Genomic DNA, 20,107 nt, shown 5'->3' on the forward strand with positions numbered 1-20,107 from the left:
GACCAAACTCGACTTTCTCACAGGTTTCAGCTGCTGTCTTTGCCTTGGGAAGTAACAATGGAATATTCCATGAGAGTCACACTTGGCTTCCTTATAATGCCCATTCAATACATTGTTTTGATGGAAACATCACAAATCCATTTTGTGAAAAGCCAGTGATATTTGCACCCAAGAATTCAATAAAAGAGGACATGAAACTCTGGGAAAGAAATAATCAAATTGTCCACCCAGAGTGGAGTTAAAATTATCGTAAACATTGATCTTTCATTGCAGGGAACAGAAATAATAAACAGTTGCTGAAATTGCATAGCTGCAGAGACTTCATTCTCTAATTGTCAAAAGGCATTAAACATCAACTATTTATTCTGCAGCCGAAGAACCGAAAACAGACTCCAGTGCCTCCCTTCACCAGAGGTTGTCCCTGATTGTCATGCAGAGATTGCAACAGAGGTTACTGAGAAAAATTGTTTGCATTTATTAATCAAAAGGAGTCAAAGGCATATAAGATATCATCAAGGCTCCCTTGTGCTGGGGGTATGCTGACAACTAACATTCCTGATGAAGTGTTTGCAGAGTGTTTGCAATCTGTTCAGAGCCTTTTTTCTTTGCAGGTGCAAATCTTTCTATCTGAGGCATCAAAGAAACAATTGAAAATTAAACATAGTAAACATCGCGATACAGGTTTCAATCTTCCATTTTTTCAGACAATGGAAGAGGTATCACTAATTTCAAAGCAATGTTTGTGTTCTTTCAAAATTTATTTGTGTGCATTAGCATTTCGTTAGTTGGATATTAAGCCCTGTGGCTCCATTCCCTCCTCTCTTTTGCCCCTTTTGTTTTTTAAAAATTAGAAAGTTGAACTGCTCCCGAGATGTCTTTTACACTGAAGCATCCATGCATAGATAATCAACTTGCTCAGCCTGTTTGATCAGTAGAATAAGTCACAATTGCTTGGGTAAAGTCAGGCAGCAGACGACAGATTAAGGGAGAAAGCATTCTTTCTGGTAAGAACTTCAGAAGCAAATACAGCCTCACTAACTTGCTGCTGAATAATGTATTTACTGCACTCATGGTAGGTGCCTTTTAATATGTTGATTTTCTTCAATTGCTTCTCCCCACTCTCACTCCATTTGGTTTTAAACTCATCCCCATGTAAGATAAACTAAATGAAAATACAATCAGCATGTATTATCCTGTTTGACATCTAAATATTAGAAGTGATTTTTAAAATATTTTGTATTTAACCAATATCTGGCTTTGGGACATTACATGTAACTTGTGATATTTCTTGCACCTTCTTGCACCTTATGACTTAGATACTAATAAGCTTCTTCCTCAGGGACTTTCCAGGTGGCTCAGTAGGGAAAGAATTTATCTGCAATGCAGGAGACCCAGGTTCGATCCCTGGGTAGGTAAGATCCCCTGGAGAAGGAAATGGCAGCCCACTCCAGCATTCTTTCCTGGAGAAACCCATGGACAGAGGAGCCTGGCGGACTACAGTCCATGGGGTTGCACAGAGGCAGACACGACTGAGTGGCTCAGCAGGCACACACGTACACACAACCTTCTTCCTTAAGGTCTACTAAATGTATACATTCTGGACAGGAAGTTGACTTTCTTAAACAAATGCAAGGTAGTGTGCTCCATAAAATGCTACGTTAACATGAATTCTGTGGTTACTTTTTTAGTAAATAAGAATAATGCTTAAGGCTTTGGTTGAACATATTTATGGAGATAATGTGTTATTCGGTTACTGTCCATTATTCAAGTATAATATATAATTCATTTGCATTAGAAATCTTTCATTTGTAAAGCTCCAGTGGGTGGGGAGCATCACCTCCTGGGTGAGCTGTATGTGATGCTTGTTCTCTACATGACAGGTGCAACAGAACAGGCTGTGGCCCATGGTCTATCTAATCAGTGCCAATTGCACAAGCATTTAGCAAACAGCTACTCTGTGTCCAGCATCAGCCTTGTAATAAGCTAGGATACCATGGGATTCCACAGCATTGAAATGCGCTCATTAATATCATGTCCATCTGCTGTAGCACCCCTTTCCAAAACTAAGACTGGACAAATAGAAATTTTTTTCTAAATTGCCCTTGACCATCACAGAGTGTTTTAGAAGCGTTGTAACCAGAAATTCATAAATATTTTATTTGGGTGACTTCAAAGTAGTGATATAGGATGACATGTCCCCCTATCCGGCACTGAAAATGACTGGGGGAACTGGTATTGCAAAATTCAGAGTGTTATCAAACTAAGAGCCATCAAAATCGCCCACTGATTGCCTGGACAAACAGTCACAGCCTTGGAGACACAGTTGCACGCATGCAGTTCCTTGACTTCGTCTCTCAGATTTGGGGATGTGCAATTGTCTCGCCACTTGTGCCCTTCTCCTGGGTTGAGATCCAGAGACCCTAGCCACCACCATTCGTTAGATGGTTAATTAGTTAGCCACTGGCACATTTGTAGTTAACCTCAGACCCTAAGGAAGAGAGAAGCAAGGCTCAATTAGTGACCAGTCTACCTTGTCTTTGAGTCTGGGTGGTTTCTTTGGGTTGAGAATGCTAACTAAATCTGAATGGGAATAAGCCAAGGCGTTCTGGTTATTAAACCAGGATGAGAAGTTTCCGACTTCTTCACGCTTCGCAGTTTTGAAGAGTTTTCTTTTAAAAAAACTGGATGTAAGGTTTGAGTCTTCCCAAGAGTGGCATGAAATACCCTCCCTTCTTCTGGAGCCTCTGCTCTCCTCTGAGATCTTAAAAATTAAGCCCACGACGTTCAAGTAGCAGGAAGAGAAAGTAAAAGAAATCGGGATGGAATAGAGAGGATCGCATTTGTGAAAGCTCATCTGATCACTTTAGGAAAACTTCTGACTAGGAGCAATATTAACTTCTCAGATGAGGAAAAGCCAGGGTTCTGTAGAATCACAGAAAAACCCGAAAGAAACATGTTGCAAAGAGCGATTTTCCGTGCCAGGGGGCTCCCTCAGGTGTGGGTGTCAGCCCGGGCCCCCGGCGGGGCGGCCTGGGTGCTCCTCATACTTGCTCTGCAGGCTCCTTGGACTCGAGGCTGCTTACATCTTCGTGGAAACATCTGATGAGGTCACTTGGAAATGCACCCGTTTAAAACTGTCAGCCTCTCTAGAGCAAGTAGTTGTTAAAGAACATACTCAAGCTCCCCAGTAATTTACTTGTTCAAGATGTCTCGGAGGCTGCGTTTTGATGCTGGAGACAGTGGGCAGAGATTAACAGCTGAAGGCCTGCTCTCCAGAGGGCTCACAGCTGGAAGGGCATTTACATCCTGTGCGTCTTCCCAGAAAATAGGGTATGCAGGTTTTATGCGCCCAGTAATGAAGGTTAAGTCTAGGGTAGCTCTGTTTATTTGCTAGGTCAGTAATTTCAATGACTTCTTTTCAAAGACTTCCTTCAGAGAGGAGAGGAGTAGTTCCGCTCAGATGTAGAGTTAAAGCGTCTTCAGTGAGAGATGCCATGTTTTTCTTTTGAGAGCCTAAGGCCCCATACTGATCAAGAAATACAAATTCCATTTTACATGGAGCACGGTGATTTGAACTGTGATGAAAACTCAAAGCAGTGAGCTTCCAAAAGTTTTGTATGCCTGCTGAGACTTGAAACGATGACATTTTGGAGAGACTAAAAATTTCTATTCAAGTCAAGTAAAAGAACATAGGATTATTTTACTCCCTTTTCATGGTTCTAAAGTGACTTATTGGGCGATCAAAGGGGAAAATGTTCAATCACTCATTTTATAGGAAATAAGAGTACCTACTACATGACCACTTCTGGGCTAATTTCTGGACATAGAGATGAAAATACATGGAATGCTTACGGGCAGGCATCTGAGTGGGGAGGTGAGCACGCAGTTAAGAAGACATTCATCTACATCAGGCATCGACTGAGTGTCAGGCAGTGTCCCCACCATGCTGGGCATCAGGGGACTGGGGTGGACACGACAGACCACCTCTGTCGTCATGGGGCACGTGAAGGTGTCCTGCATGAGACACAGACACGAAACAAATGACGCCACGCTTCTGAGCCGCTGAGTGTGGCTGGTGCTCTGAGCCCATGGGATGGGGAGACAGCCTTCTTGCAAGGATCCAGGGGCGGTGGGAGTCACAAAGAGTTGGACATGACTTAGCAATTGAACAACAGTTTGGATATTAGCAAGCTCATCCTGGGGACAGTAAGGAAGAATGGGAGGTGGATAGAGCTGGACTGCTCCTTAGTTCTGTTGAGAGACCATTTCAGTTGATAACCAGGGCAGTGGTCGTGGGGCTGCCTTTTAAATTTCACCATCACAAACATTTCTGATGGGTGGAAGGGGTGCAGCAGATTTTAACAATTAGGACTACAGCCTGGTTACAAAGTGGGGACAAATCACCTTCGGTAATGTGTCCCCCTTCCCTGGCCCTCTCTTTGCTAACCTTTTGAGAGGAGGAGAACATGTCATGTTCCCTGCTACATTCCCAATACCTACTGTGGGGTAAGTCATACCGTTTTTACTTAAGAAAGTGAAACTCAGCCCTGTGATGGGAAGACTGTGAAGTTTCCATTGAAATACAAGCAGCGTTTCCAACTGGTCATGACAACGCTGCATAATGAGGTTTCTATCCATGGCTGTATTTCAGCCCCCAAGACTTCTGCTGGGTGATTCTGGGGGATTGCTGCTCTCTTGCTACTGACAGTCCCCACCCCACTTTAGTCCTTCCCCGCTGAACAAAGATGGGCAGGGTACTAGCTGCTGACTGCCCCGTATCTTGACAGTGAACGCCTGAAGCTGGCTCCCCTTTTGTAATCCATCTTTACAGTCCCCCAGCATAAGCTCATCTTTCCCTGTTGAGAGGTTCCCCGAACTTCGGAGGCATGAACGTCCTCCCTTGCTGCATCAGGATAAGTAGACCCAGACCTGACTTTGTTGATGACAGACGTGTCCCTGGTCATGCGGGGCTCCTGGCCCCCAGGCACTCAGGGGTGGATGCTGAAGAAGCAGGCAGCACACAGAGTTTGCGACTCTGCCAGACGGGGTCCACTTCGGTCACTCACTACCTGGGGAGCTTTTAGTGAGTTATTTGGCCTCTCTAAATTTCAGCCTGTGTGTGTTTGTGTGTGCACGCTCAGTTGCTCAGTCATGTCTGACTCTTTGAGACCCCATAGCCATTCCCTTCTCCAGGGGAATCTTCCTGACCCAGGGACCGAACCTGGGTCTCCTGCATTACAGGCAGATTCTTTACAATTTGAGCCACCAGGGAAGCCCCAATCTTAACCTTATCTTCCTTAAATGGGGAGGATACCTTCCACTCAGGGAGGCTAACGAGGGGAACACACTAGAACTCATAAGAAGAATCCAGCACGTGGCTCACAGCAAGGAAGCTCTGCTCACTAAGCGGCGGTTATGTGGATGTGACGCTGGAAGCTCCTTCAGACCTCCCGTGACTCTGAAATAAGGGCACACACAGCAAATAATGTTGGCAACTTTCCCAAGTGATAGTTTGAAGTCTGCATGAATGGAAGTTTCTGGACGTCTAGACACCTTTCACCCAAAGTGACTTATTCTTTCAGACTGAAACACAAAAGAGAAGCACATCACAGACAGGATGAAGAGGATTCTTGTCAAGCGTGAGAGACAAGAGCTAAACATTAAAGCCATGTCTTTATTTTTTTTTAATAGTTGAATTCCAGAGTGATCAATTACTACTGCCTGGAAAAACCCTTCCAGATGGTATTATGTGCCTTCAAATAAGTGGCTGTAATAATAAAAAGTTACATCCACTTAAATGGATGTGGCGTGGAACAACTTCTGAGCGTTCAGCACACGCTGACACAAACTCAAATTGTTCCCCAACACCGGAAATGAAAAGAGGTTTGGCTCACCTGGGGATCTGAGGTTGCCAGGAATCTATGGGCTCCCTAGAGTTGGTAAGTTTCCTTAGCCTGTAAAAAAGCTGAGAGGCTGGACTTCCCTGGTGGTCCAGTGGTTAAGAATCTGCCTGCCAGTGTAGGGGACACAGGTTCGATCCCTGGTCTGGGAAGATTCCACATGCCGTGGGGCAGCTAGGCCCTTGTGCCACAACTATCGAGCCTGCTCATCTAGAGCCCGTGCTCTGCAATAGAAGAAGCCACCGCAGTGAGAAGCCTGCAAACCTCAGTGAACACTAGCCCCTACTCACCGCAACCGGAGAAAGCCTGCACCTAGCAACAGACCCAGCGCAGCCTAAAATCAACCAATCAAGTTTTTAAAAGGGCTCATAGCTTAAGAAGGATCCCAGTTCCTGCTGTTTCACATGTGACTGCCTTGGTGCTTCTTCAAAGAAAGTCCCCATATGGACTGAATTTTCTGTCAGCCCCCAAATTCATGTGTTGAAACCTAACCCCCAGAGAGATGGTATTAGGAGAAGGGGTATTTGAGGGGTGATTAGGCTACTTAATCATTAATGGGATTAGTGCCCTGGTACAAGGGACCCGTGAGAGGTCCCTCCATTCCTCTGCCACGTGAAGACATGGCAAGAAGATACCAGCTATGAAGCAGGAAGCAAATTCTTATCAGACACCAAAGCTGCCAGTGCCTTGATCTTGGTCTTCAAAATGGGGAGAAATAAATGTCTGTTGTTTATAAGCCATCTAGTTTATGGACTCTAACAGCCTGAAGTGAGACCCAACAGAATATAGACCCAACAGAAGTAGTTTAAAAAACAGGACAGACACCCTATCTCTGTTTCATCTCATTTTAGGCCATGTTTAAAATATGCAGTGGCATTATCCACTGAAACTCATGAACATTAGATATCACCTACTTTAATGGCATTGGAGAAGACTTTTGAGAGTCCCTTGGACTGCAAGGAGATCCAACCAGTCCATTCTAAAGGAGATCAGTCCTGGGTGTTCTTTGGAAGGACTGATGCTAAAGCTGAAACTCCAATATTTTGGCCACCTCATGCGAAGAGTTGACTCATTGGAAAAGACTCTGATGCTGGGAGGGATTGGGGGCAGGAGGAGAAGGGGACAACAGAGGATGAGATGGCTGGATGGCATCACTGACTCGATGGACGTGAGTCTGAGTGAACTCCGGGAGTTGGTGATGGACACGGAGGCCTGGCGTGCTGCAATTCATGGGGCCACAAAGAGTCAGACATGACTGAGCAACTGAACTGAACTGCACTGCACTGAACTTTAATGGCCAACTAAATTCTTCTAGATTTTTCACTAGGTGTTCTATATTGGGGTGGACATGTTTGGAGCTACAGAATATTGGAATCTCAAGTGTCAAATACTATATCAGCCAAGTTCTAAAGCATATGAAGCAAGACTTTCTGAATTGAAATCCTAGGTACAAAAAGACAAAATATATCCACAAGCAATGCAGGTAGAGAGAGGAAATGCTGGAAAAGTTTGATTTGCCAAATTCCATGGATGCTTTTGCAAAAGATGTCATTACTTCCAGATTCTCACTGGTTCCTTAAAGATATGTTTTTAGAATAAAATTATTGAAGATTTGAAATATATAGTAAAATATATAAAAAAGGGAAAAACACACATATAATCTCAGTTTTGTGGGATTTTCCCCACTCCATTTCTGGTATACAGTATTTCCCCCTCCATAATTTAGATTTCATTGTGATGCAAGTTTGCATTTTCAATGAACAACACAAGATATACTTTTACTATTGTTATTATACATCTTTTGTAGATATCATTTTATACATTTCCAAAAATTCCCTGTAGGGGGTGTTCCATAGTTTACATGGCCATTCCCGTTCCTCTAGACATGCTGTTTGCTATTTTTTTCCTATTATAACTTGCATGGCGACTTAACTTGTGCAGTAAGAGGTTTAAAATATGCACTTTAAATTATTCACTTGATTCAAGTATGAGATATGGGGTTATTGGGTTTAAAGAAGGTAAGAATTCAGGGCTCTTGAGACCTACAGTGCATTTAGGTGATGCTTATCTCATAAGTCACTAACCATATGCAGTGGAGGCAGCCTGAGCACTTAATCACATCAACTATCTGATTGGGTCCAACATTTGCTGGGTCTTTACATGAAGTGCCCTGTGCTAAACTTCGTGGGAGGAAAAGAATTGATGACATCATTCTCAGCCTCATCTTCTATTAGCTGGGGGCTGTCACTAGGATATTTGTGCATCATCCATCATGTTCCTCCTGCCCATTCTCTCTTCCTGGGTTAATTCTTTCCTTAACCCTCTCCCCAACCTCTTGCTCTGTGATCTGACCTCTGGGGAGCACATACTTGGTGTCCTTGCCTTCTGATTTCCAGTTGGGTCAATGGACAGGAAGTTCAAGAGACTAGAGAGGTAAAGGGTAGGAGAGGTCTTGCTCCATCCCTGCCTCATCACAGTTCTGGTGGTGTCAGTGGTTGCAGCTGCCATGGGACATCCCTCTTCCAAGCTCTTGCCAGACCTGATGGCACCAATCCTCCATCTGCCCCAACAGCTCTAGAGGTAGGAATGGTTTTTGACTGGAGCTGGTCTCACCCCTTGTGGTTCTGACCATCCCATCTCTGCAAATAGTACATTCATTGTACTCTCCTCCAGCTGAATTCTCTGAGCTTCATCTGTTTGCTCTGGAGGCAGATACACCTCCCACCCAGCTTAAGTTCCACTTGCTCCCTGCCTTACTTCCACATCTCCTCACCTGCCTGGCCAATCAGAAACTGCAGTGATGCTCAGCCATCGGCTCACCCCAGGCCAACACTCAACAGCTGAAACGTGCTCTTGGGTTGAGTTCCGCCCTCAAAATCAGCACTCCCTGATGATCCTCCTAGGCTTCTTGGGCATTTCACCTTTCTTCATCTCCAAAACAACCATCTCATGCTATTCTTTCTTTTCTCAACTCCCTCAGCACTCTTCCCTGTTCACTATGTCAACTCTTCACTGTCCATTATCTGCTACCCTCCCCATCTTTGACCTCACCTACTAATACTCTCCCACTTGCTGACAATATTCTGGCTATACTGGTTTTTCTTCTGATCCTTAAATGCAGTAAACTCCTAACTGCCTCCTGCTTCCCTGAGAAAAGGCACACCCTCCCGTCCCCAGCAGTTCCCTGCACAGGGACCCACTCTGACCTCTGCTCTTCCACTGTGAGAGAAGTGCCCTTGCTTCTCCAGAAAGCTACTCTCCTCCCTGTGTTCTGCCTCCCCGCCCCTCTTTCCTCATCATGCAATTCCACTCCCTCACCCCTGTAGGACCACTTTCTCTCTCTATCTGATCATCTCCATGAGCACTTAGGCATGTTTGATGAATATCTCCCATGGCAAACACCACCTCCTTGAGCCCTCTGCTGACTCCCCAGACTCCTCACTCTGCTCTGATCACATTCAAGCTTCTTAGGTGTGTCAACGCATGTGTCTCCCTCCTCCCATCCCATCCTCTCCCTGGCCATCTCGCCAGCTGTGTTTGTGCCCCAGTGGCCCCCTAAGGTTACTCTTGTCAGGGCCACCAAAGACCTTCCAAACTGCCCAACACAATGATCTTTTTTGTCCTCATTTCGCCTAACCTGTTGTTATTGTTCAGTCACTAAGTCAACTCATTGCAATCCCATGGCCTACAGCATGCCAGGCTTCCCTGTTCTTCACTATTTCCCGCAGTTTGCTCAAACTCACGCCCACTGAGTCAATGATACCATCCAACCATCTCATCCTCTGTCACCCTCTTCTCCTCCTGCTCCCAATCTTTCCCAGGATCAGAGTCTTTTCCAATGAGTTGGCTCTTTGCATCAAGTGGCCAAAGTATTGGACCTGTTAGCGGCATCTAAGAGTTAACCACTCTCTCCTGGAAAGCGTCTTTTCTCTTCTTGTGGCTTCTGGGTCACCTCACTCATTGATGGCTTCTTCCCAGTCTCCTTGGTTGGTTCTCCCTCCTCCACCAGAATCCCAGTCTTAGCACACTGTCTTCTTTACCTACCTACCCCTTGCTAATGTCATCTAGTTTATGGCTTTCAGTGCTACCTGGAGGCTGATGAGATACTGGGCTTATATGTTTGGCCCTGACCTCTCCCCTTGTGCTCATGCACTGGGCTTGGCATCTCCAGGCATCTCAGACTTACTATGGCCACACAGAACTCTTGAATCTGCATCATCCTTCCCCAACTCATACACCCAGCATCATATGAAGGAAGAAACTCGTGTAATTCTTCTCTTGCTTTTACCACTTGGAGAATCGCTCCACCCTCTGCCACCTGCTCAAGCTAAACCCAGCTCACTCTTTCTCTCCTCATCTTTCACCTGCCTCTCCCGCACAAATGGCTCCACCTCCTAACTACACTGTCAATCCACGCATCTCTTTCCATCTTGCTGCTCCCAGCTGGTCCCAGCTGCCTTTATTTCTTACCCAGATTGGGGAAATAGCTTACCAACTAGTCCTCCCATGTCCACAGTTGCTTCTTGCAGTACTCCACAACACACTGGCTAGTGTTGTCTTTTAAAAATCTTTCTACATCACTTCCTTGCTTTAAACCCTCCAGTAGGTGCCAGTGTACTGGGAATAAAACCCAACCCTTTAGTCTGACCTACAAGACCCTACAAGAACTGCCAGCCTTTCCCGTCTCTGCAGCACCCATGTCTATGATCTCAGCCACCAATGCTCTCTGCCAGCTGACCATTTCTTAGCCAGCATGCTGTTTTTCTTCTCTCCTGGTGTTCACTGAGCTCTTTGATGTCTCAGGGCTTCTGCACCTGTGGTCCCCTCTGCTGGGAACACAGCCCTGGGAGCATCTCAAGGCTGGCTCCTCCCTCCTGTTCACAGGACAGCTCAGACGTCACCTCCTTCCTGAGGCCTCCAACCAGCTCCCCTGCTCCTGCCTCTGTTCCACTGTCCCGAAGTATCTTCTTTACAGCACTGATCTCAAGTTGTTTTGTTGACTTGTTTGTTGTTTGTCTTGCCTGCCCTCCCCGCCCCACTGGCGCATACGCTGCAGAGAGTGGAGCTCTGCTTTGTTTATTCACAGTGCTGGGTCCCCCATCCAGAACAGTGCCTGGCACATAGTATGTGCTCATAAACTATTTGTCTAATAGCAAATGAATTCAGCAGAAACCAAAATAACTGTAACAACTATAACTTAAATAACTGCAACAGGCAGACGGGAAAACACATGCTCTGTGCCCTGAAAAGGAACTCAAATGTATTTCAGCTCTGAGCCAGCTGTATTATATAAGGCTCTCAGTGACTGGGGAGTAGGGATTGTTCCCCGCCTTTTAAAACTGAGGAAACTGAGGCACACAGTGATTGAGTGGCTTGCCCAGGGTCACATAGAGCAGCTGAGCTGGTTGGTTATGGCCTGAGTCCACTTCTGACTTAGGATGTCAGTGACATCACCGCTATCAGATGTTTGACTATCACCCCACAGCGGTTAATTTCATGTGGCAAGTTGGCTGTACCACAGTGCCTAGATGACTGGTCAAATATTATTCTGGCTATATCTGTGAATGTGATTTTTGGATGAAACTGACATTTAACTTGGTAGACACTGAATAAAGCAGATTGCCCTCTGTGATGTGGAGAGCCTCATCTAATCAGTTGAAGGCTTGACTAGAACAATGACTAATGTCCCCCAAGCAAGAGGGAATTCTGCCAGCAGTCTGCCTTTGGACTTGACCTGCAACTCTTCCCTGAGTCTCCGGCTTGTTGGTTTACCCCATTTGAAGGGAAATAGGATTTGAATCTGGCTTACAGGATTTCAGAATGTGTATTCTTTCCACTAGGCTATGGTGCTTCCCAGAAAATACAAAAGGAAATGGGCACACGAGCAAGAGAGATACAAAGATGCGTGTGCTGTGGGCTGTGCTTAGCTGCTCAGTCGGGCCCAACTCTGTAACCCCATGGACTGCAGTCCTCCAGACTCCTCCGTCCATGGGATTCTCCAGGCAGGAATACTGGAGTGGATTGCCGTACTCTCCTCCAGGAGATCAAAGATGTGTAGAGGTACAAACAAGGAGTGACTCTTGCCAGAGCGGCAGTGATTGGGGACCAGGCTCAGCCTTCTCTGAGCCTGATATGCTGCTCAGGTTCCCGACAAGAGAATTTTTGAGCCCACTGATGCTGATGATTTCTGGTAAGGGTACAAGAGGGCTAAAAAAATTCTTGCTAAAACCTGAATATCTTCAAACTCCAAATTATAAGTTGATGAAATCTAACATCACAATACCATACAATTTCCCAGCACAACCCATGAAGCCTCTGCCTTAGGACTCTAACTTTCAGATAAGCCTTTATCCCAAGACAGGCAAAGGGGGTTTGATGAGGTTCTTGTCACTCAGATTGCTGCATTATTTCTGTGAAGATATGGCCAAGAGGCACTTGGTTGAGAAATATAGAGTACTTAATCCAATTAGTAACTCAAGCTCTTAATGTGCTATTACATCCAAAAATGCTTTTAAATTGCCATGTTTTAAAATAGAAAGATGAAAACAGAGATATTTTATTAAATATTTATCTCATTAATAAACACAAGATAATCATTGCTTTTTATTTTGAATTAACTTTTCCATTTGGGTTCAATGCACATTTCATAGACAGGTTCTTTTCTCCTGATGGGAGGGAACTTAATTACAAAAGCACAATGGGTCTTCTACTTTGTATGAAAATGAAGCAAATGAAATTGCTTCCCCTCCCCCCACAAAGGTTGTTGCAATGAAGAAACACAATTGAATATGACAGTTCTCTGCTACCCGGGAATTGTTTTTGGATGAAGTTCGAGGATTACATGCAATTATACTACAGTAAATTTTCCATGACCATTCATGTTCAAGGACTCATTTTAAAAATAAAAGGAAAGCCTAAGTACAGAATTTAAGCAGAGTCATGATAGGAATAAACAGGTCCATGATAAAAAGTGCCCTTTATACCTCTGTTACATCAGTATAACAGTGTTCGACTTGTGTATCAGAAATCAGTATAATGAAAAATGGGCGGCAGAAAGCGAATTGAGCCTGTGGGAAAATCACACCAGTAAGGCACGGCGTCTGCGTACCTTCTTTTCCATGTCCCCAGTATTCGTTCTTCCTTCTTGTTACAAAGTTCTTCCTCCCTCACTCCAGGGCCAGATAAGACAAAGTGAAAGATAAGTGAATGTGGTGTCTGGCCGCTTGGCACTGCCTGTCGCCTGTGGATGGAGGCAGAGTGCTGGTTCCTGGCTTGCGCCCCCATTTGCCAGCAATTATGTCTGCAGATGGCTTCTCCCAGCAGGTACCGCGGCCCAGGAACACTGCCTAAAGCCTGCAAGGCTGTGCACTGCACGGCGGCAGGGGTTGGGCTGGGGAGAGGTGGACACAGTTCACACGGACTGCAGTGAGGAGGACACGGCCTCAGAGTTGTGCGATGCAGTGGCGCACCCCACGCTCCAAGCCAACCCCCCTCAGAGGAGAGCCAGACCCTCTCTGGCTGGCCTCTGTGGGCCGGCCTTTGCGGGTGGTCTCTGGAGGCCGGCATGCGGCTTCTTATCTCCACTGACACCAGCTGTATGAATGGGCTTCATGGCCACCAGCCCCAGAGTCCTTTGCCTCTGAGTAGAACTCTGGGTTCACGCAGCTTCTGAGCCGCAGCACCTCTTCCCCCCTTGCTGTGGTTGGCACGAAGCTCTCTGAATAGGCTACTGACTCAGTTTCCCTACTAGGTGACAGCCAGTTGCCCTGCTCCACAGCCCAGTTCCTCACTCTAGGGTGGCACTTTGGCACTCTAGCTTCATCTATCTCTTGCTGACCTCCCTTCCACGGGGCCTGCATCTTGCCCTAATCCTACCCTGGAGTTCATGGTGAGATCTTCTGGACAAGGACCACTGCCTTCCAAGTTTTGACTGGAACCCATCCTCCTGGCTGGATACCCAAAATTCCCAAATCTGGGGTGAGCAGGCATGGTTGCCCCCCAGACACACTGGGTTTGCTTGGCTGTTCTCTTTATGCACCCTCCCCCAAAGCTCTTCCCCCTAGTGGTGACTGAGTTCTCTGACCTGCCTTCCGCCTCTTTCTGGGAAGTGAGCAAGTCCCATCCAATCCAGTATGCTGCTCCATCTCTGACAAGTGGCCCTTGAGAATTTCAGGAAAGAATTTTATCTGATCACTACAGGCAATGATCAAAGAAAACTAATTCCACTGTTTGTTACAACATCAGTGAAAGAAGTCAAAAATATAGTCTCCGAAGGAGCATAAAGTATGCAATAAAGACTAATACATAATTAATGAATATCATGTCTCTAACATGGCGCTCTTCAAAACCAGGCACACAGCGTATAATTATTCCTCACGTCATCATAAAGTCGGGAGTGGGCAGATGCTAGTTGCCTCTTATAAATAAGGAAACAGGAGAAAAGCCAAATAATTTTTCCAAAGGAAACCACCACTGGAAAGTAGACTGAAACCCAATAATCTTGAAACCCAGCTGTGATGCACTTAAAATGCCGGCATATCTCCATTGCAAGTTTCCACTAATCTAAGACAAGCACTTGGCATTTCTGTTTTACGGCATCTGCTGGTGAGAACCCAGTGCTGCCACGAGGTTGAACCAGTCTACGAGTCACACAGGAAAATCAGTCTAATTACTTACAATAATTACAGTCTTATCGTGGGTAAGAGCGTACAGTCTGTGTCATGTTGCTTCTGTTTTAATCCCAGTTCTGCTGCTCACTCACATAGCTCTTTCATAAAGATTAATTAAAATTGGTATTTAGGCAGATAAACTGATGTTCTGATTAATATATATGTTTAGTATACAGTGAGCATTATATAATTAGAAGATTTTATGATCACATTATATTCATGTTTCATTTTGACCCCTAAATGGAATTATCATCTTGATCATGCTTGTTATTCACCACAACTGATTAGAAAGATCTCTGGTTTTAAAAAAGATCAAAAAGAATTCCCTGGTGGTTCATAGTTAGGACTCAAGGTTTTCACTTCTGGGGCCTGGGTTCCATCCCTGGTCCGGGAACTAAGATTCTGCAAGCAGTGTAGCCAAAAAAAATCCTCTGGATGAAGAACAAACTGAAATCAAGATTGCAGGGGGAAATATCAATAACTACCTCAGGTATGCAGATGATACCACCGTTATGGCAGAAAGCGAAGAGGAACTAAAGAGCCTCTGGTTGAAAGTAAAAGACAAGAGTGAAAGAGCTGACTTAAAACTCAACATTCAGAAAACTAAGATCATGGCATTCGGTCACATCACTTCATGGCAAATAGATGGAGAAACAATGGAAACAGTGACAGACTTTATTTTCTTGGGGCTCCAAATCACTGCAGATGGTGACTGCAGCCATGAAGTTAAAAGATGCTTGCTCCTTGGAAGAAAAGCTATGACCAACCTAGACAGCATATTAAAAAGCAGTCATTTCTTTGCTGACAAAAGTCCATCTAGTCAAAGCTATGGTTTTTTCAGTAGTCATGTATGGATGTGAGAGTTGGACTATAAAGAAAGCTGAGCACTGAAGAATTTTGAACGGTAGTGTTGGAGAAGACTCTTGAGAGTTCCTTGGACTGCAAGGAGATCAAACCAGTCCATCCTAAAGGAAATCAGTCCTGAATATTCATTGAAAGGACTGATGCTGAAGCTGAAGCTCTAATACTTTGGCCACCTGATGCGAAGAACTGACTCATTGGAAAAGACCCTGATGCTGGGAAAGATTAAAAACAGAAGGAGAAGGGGACAACAGAGGATGAGATGGTTGGATGGCATCACCGATGCGATGGACATGAGTTTGAGCAAGCTCTGGAAGTTGGTGATGGACAGGGAGGCCTGTAGTGCTATAGTCCCTGAGGTCGCAAAGAGTCAGACACGACTGAGTGACTGAACTGAACTGACTGAAGATAAGCTGAATATATTCAACAGAATGATTCTACAAGTTCCAAAGGGAATGGAGGCAACTTCAGAATATTTTGAAGGGGCCACAGATTCAAATGTCTCCAGGCAGCTTGGATGAAATTGACAAGAAACTTGGTATAAAGCAATAGGAAAACTTTTCAAAGTAACACCCACGAAACAAAGCATGCCTTCAGGCGATGCTGAGTGAGTGCTGGTTCATGATGAAATTGTTCTAATATATTTACTTGCACCTTTTTGGTGTCTTGTCTCTCACACTCATAAAAGAAAGTTTTAAATAAATGTACATATTAAATATATCCCATGTGCAGGCCTTCTTTTATCTTTGTATTTTAAAAGAACCTATAATGGATTCTAGGTTGGAGGTGAATTTACAGAGCCAATCCTTTTTTGTTTGGATTACTCTAATTATTCCAGCAACCCCTCAGACTGTAACTGCTACAATATATTTGTGCCTATTTATGTAAATCTAATTTGTGTTCTTGGGAATTTGGGTTTTTGTTTGTTTTCTTTTCTCCATTAGAGTGGAAATTCCTCAAGTGTAAGAACTATATTTCTACTCAGCCTAATAATCAAACATATCTATTAAGCATCTAATGGTATTCAGTGCTGAGCTAGGCAGACAGTAAGAGATTTCAGAGCACTGGCTTGCATCTTGTTCTTGTATCCTCCGTGCTGGGTGAAATGCTCTGCAGAACCGTGACTATCTCTCTGAGATAGTTACCAGGGGTTTGATTGTGCCTGATCTCTTCTAAGTGCCTCCTACCTATTATTTCATGAAATCCCACCACCCTGTAATGCCATTCCTATCATTACCCCCATTTTACAGACCAGGAAACTGAGCTTGTTGTTTGACATACTTTGCTAAGGTGGCCCAGCTGGTGAATGCAGACCTAGGCTAAGAACCATAATCTAACCCCAGTGTGGGGGCTTCCCATAGGTGGCCCAGCAGTAAAGAATCCGCCTGCCAATGCAGGAGATGCAGGTTCAATCCCTGGTCCAGGAAGATCCCACGTGCTGCTGAGAAACTAAGCCCAAGCACCACAACTATGGAGCCTGGGCTCTGGAGCCCAGAAACCACAACTGCTAAAGCCCTTGTGCCACAGAGCCTGTGCTCCACAATTAGAGGAGCCACCAGGACGAGAAGCCAGTGCATCGCAACTAGGGACTACCTCCCGCTTGCGACAACTGGAGAAAAGCAACAAAGGCCCGGTATAGCCGAAAATAAAGAAACTATTAAAAGAAAACCCCCAACTCCGCCTGCCTTCTGTATCACGTGTGTGCGCACAGGAGCTGCAGTGCCTCTTCAGGAATTCTTGTGCAGACGCCCTCCCCTCCCCTTCCCAAACACAGGCCCTTGCTATAATATGAGTTTTGGACACACAGAATACTAAGAGAAGGGACGTTTCATTGGGTATAGGTATCTATTTTTTGTCTTGCTCCCAAGCCCTAGACATGGTAGGTAAAATAATTTTTAAAATACTAACTCTATAACACTGAGAAGAAAAAGCAATGATAGTGATTCCCTGGATACGAGGAAGCAGATGAGATAGGATATATGGGAAAATGAGAGTAGACATTTCTCAGAAATTTACAGATCCAGTTAACAAAAGTGAGCCCAAAGGTTATTAGAACAGCACGACTTATAAGCTTGACTTGATAGGTATACAGCATTTACTGAACAAAAGTAGAGAATTGCCATTCTCTTCAAACATTAAAAAAGCATTCATAAAATTAAACATTAATCATGCTAAAAAAATAACATCTCGAATTGCAAAAAGCATAAATCTCAGAGGCCATCTTTGCTGCCTGCATGGCATCAAAATCCAAAACTGGCAATAAAAGAAAACACTGGAAATGAGGGTAAAAATATAACTTTTTAATTTCTTCTTCTTATTCATTGTGATTATTTAGAAATGAATGGCATATGCCATGTAATTAAGTAGTAGCAAAGATATAGTGGGGCAGTTTTACTAGGGTAGTGGATAAAGATGGTAAGAACAGGGTGGATGGAGAAGTTCTTCAGAAGCAGAATCTAGAAACACATTTGACTGGTCCCCCTCGACCTCCGCTGACCTGCCTTTTGGGCCCACAGCCTTGCTTTGTCTGAGTAAGACTCTGTCAGCTTGTTCATCACTGGATCCCAGGGCCTAGTACAGACCCAGACCTGAACCCAGTGATTTATATATTTTTGGTGAAAATCTTTTTCAGGCCTGTCCACTCAGCGTGGAATCCCACCCAGTGAGGCCACTAACATTTAGTTACAACCGTTTCCCATCTCCAGCAAATACCAGGCCTGGCTGAAGCTTTGAGAGAGAAAGACCATCTCACCTTCACAAATACTCTGAGACTGATGAAACTCTTCAGTGTAAATTATCTTGTTTTGATCCTTAACACAAGATTATTCTCACTTTTCAGATGCTGAAACTGAGACCCACCTTATCCAAAGTCACAGCTGGCAAGCGGCAGAGCCAATATTTGCTACTCTAAAGGAAAATGGAATAATCTATGAAAATAAGTAAATAAGCTAACATTTATTGATTTGTCTTTTCATACTGTTCATGGGGTTCTCAAGAATACTGAAGGGGTTTGCCATTCCCTTCTCCAGCTATGGTTTTTCCAGTAGTCATGTATGGATGTGAACGTTGAACTATAAAGAAAGCTGAGCACCAAAGAATTGATGCTTTTGAACTGTGGTGTTGAAGAAGACTCTTGATAGTTCCTTGGACTGCAAGGAGATCCAACCAGTCCATCCTAAAGGAAATCAATCCTGAATATTCATTGGAAGGACTGATGCTGAAGCTGAAACTCCAATACTTTGGCCACCTAATGCGAAGAACTGACTTCATCAGGGCAAAGGCCCTGATGCTGGGAAAGACTGAAGGCAGGAGGAGAAGGGGACGAGACAGGATGAGATGATTCGATGGCATCACTGACCCGATGAACATCAAGGAAGCTCTGGGAGTTCGTGAGGGACTGGGAAGCCTGGCACGCTACAGTTCTTGGGGTTGCAAAGAGTGGGACACAACTGAGCGACTGAACAACTGAACTGTTTGATTTGTTGGGTACCTACTCTGTACTCTGTACTAGGCTTCCCAGGCGGCTCAGTGGTAAAGAATCTGCCTGCCAATGCAGGAGACCTGGGTTCGACTCCTGGGTCGGAAAGATCTCCTGGAGAAGGAAATAGCTGCCCACTCCAGTATTCTTGCCTGGAGAATTCCATGATCAGAGGAGCCTGGCAGTCTACAGTCTATGGGGTCACAAAGAGTCAGGCACAACGGAGCACACATTCTTTCAAGACATTCATTCTGGGCTTCCCTCATACCGCAGTCGGTAAAGAATCTGCCTGAAATGCAGGAGACCTGGGTTCAATTCTGGGTTGGGAAGATCCCCTGGAGAAGGAAATGGCAACCCACTCCAGTATTCTTGCCTGGAGAATCCTGTGCACAGAGGAAACTGGTGGGCTACGGTCTATGGGGTCACAAGAGTCGGACATGACTTAGCGACTAAACTACCACCACTCTATACTAAGCACCATGCTGGTATTTTAAAATAATTTTTTATCTTCTTCTTTAAAAGAACTTTGCAAGGTATTTATGATATATATCCATTTCTAAACTAATGAGGAAACCAGATGGAGATCTGTCTAAGGTAACAAGTAGAGGAGCCACTTTGAACCCAGGTCATGAGTTCAAGGCTCTTGCTCTTTTGCAAAGGCATACTGCCTCTCATCAGACCCTGCGGATTCAACTTTACCACTGTCAGGTCAGTGACAAATAAAAGTTTCAATGTAATTTAATTATGATCTGGATCTTTTCTCAAGGAGGATGCTGTTTTTGTAGTATAAAAAAGTGGTGCTTTATGAAACTAAGCTGAGACTGTTTGAGAAATTGAAATCCTATTGATTGCTTAATAGCTGCTACATAAATAAGCTTAGGCTCAAATCATCTATTACACTTTAAAATCAGGAGCCCAATATCTGGAAGAAGCTGGATAAAGGATAGCACATGTATATTAAAATCTGGTAGAAAACACTCACAATAAAGGTGGTTTATAAATATTTCATAGGCTCAATAGCTACTTGTCCTAGAGTTCTAGTTTGTATAACCATCATAATCAGTTATTTTTAAGAGAATACCTGCAATAGAACCTTAAATCCTGACAGGTAACTAAAGCAATATTCAGTTCAGCTCAGTTCAGTTCAGTCACTCAGTCGTGTCCGACTCTTTGCGACCCCATGAATCGCAGCACGCCAG

The 20,107-nt window shown here is 44.5% G+C and overlaps 1 long non-coding RNA gene across 1 annotated transcript; it reads left to right on the forward strand.

The window, feature by feature from the left end:
* Positions 1 to 964: 964 nt before the first annotated feature.
* LOC133239540 (uncharacterized) lies at positions 965 to 18,388 on the forward strand. Its single transcript, XR_009733870.1, has 2 exons — positions 965 to 1,072; positions 18,270 to 18,388. It is a non-coding gene; the product is annotated as an uncharacterized LOC133239540 (long non-coding RNA).
* The last annotated feature ends 1,719 nt before the right edge of the window (positions 18,389 to 20,107 follow it).

This window comes from Bos javanicus, chromosome 26 (assembly GCF_032452875.1).
Source record: "Bos javanicus breed banteng chromosome 26, ARS-OSU_banteng_1.0, whole genome shotgun sequence".
Lineage (NCBI taxonomy): Eukaryota > Metazoa > Chordata > Mammalia > Artiodactyla > Bovidae > Bos > Bos javanicus.